A 1,192-nucleotide genomic window follows, 5' to 3' on the forward strand; every position below is an offset into this window, starting at 1 on the left:
GCAGCAATGACTACATATTCATTTTTTAAAGATATTGTGGATGCTTATCTATTTTTATGATTGAGACATGGACGGGTTTTATTGTTACAAATGAAATTTGTGATGATAATCAGTCTTAAAAAGTCTTATAAGAAGTTTATATGACTAAGTCGAACCTTTGTTATATATGAAAAGGTCTAATTAATGTGAATATATTCAAGAAAGGGGGGGCACTTGATATTCACAGTCTAATTTTATGCATTCCAGACGGGGATCGAGACAGAGATCGAGTTTTTGAGGACAGCAGTTGCCTGACAAAATGGACAGCAGACCCCTGTGACGCAACATTCCATTGATATCAACTGTGTGCAAGTTTTTCCTTCCCTGAATGGCACTGGACAGGATCAGGGGGGAGGCTGGAGGGGAGGGGAAATAGGTCTATGGCATCGCATTTAGCCAAACAGAATCGATTTACAGAAAGAGCCTCGGGTGGCAGGGGTGGAGTGTGCTAGATGAGGAATTTCCTTCTTTGGGTCGACAAGTGTCACAGTTAGTACAGCTCAGGCCACTGCTCGTCCCAACATCTCCCACCACCTCTGTGCATCTCAAAGAAAATACTAAAAAAGCTGTGAGGGATGGCCAAAATGCAGGCCAGAGGAGTAGTAATGTTTCGATACAGTATAATCGCACTGTCCCTGCTGTAGCGAATGGGCCCAGGGTTCAGGGCAGAGGTGAGAGTGGCAATGGTGGAGGCCTCGTATTGGTGTTATTTACATAGCAGTAATATTACTCTTCGAACCCAAAGCTAATAACAAGGCCAAAAGCAAAGGGTTGGAGGAAGTTTTCCCAGCTCTTTCTGTTTCTAAAAAAACGACAAATGCTGGCAGGGGTTCGAGTGGCTGGGGGTCAACAGCAGCAGCACCAGCACCCAGTGTGCCAGCCAGTGTACCAGTTAATATTTCCAAAAATATAAAAAAAGATTTTCCAGCTTTAGGGCCATCAGCTGGGGCACCTCTGTTGCACCTCCTGCAAACCGGGAAAAAAAATTTAAACCCAAAAAGATTTCCCTTCCTTAGCGCCAAATCCTGAGAGTCAGACCCACATGAAAAATTATCATGGTCGTTCCTAGTGTTACAAACCAGTGAGCAATGCCTGGACACATACAGTTGACCAGGTCCCCAAAGCATCAGATGGAAATGAAACTTCAAGTTCC

Source organism: Penaeus monodon, chromosome 34 (genome assembly GCF_015228065.2).
Source record: "Penaeus monodon isolate SGIC_2016 chromosome 34, NSTDA_Pmon_1, whole genome shotgun sequence".
Lineage (NCBI taxonomy): Eukaryota > Metazoa > Arthropoda > Malacostraca > Decapoda > Penaeidae > Penaeus > Penaeus monodon.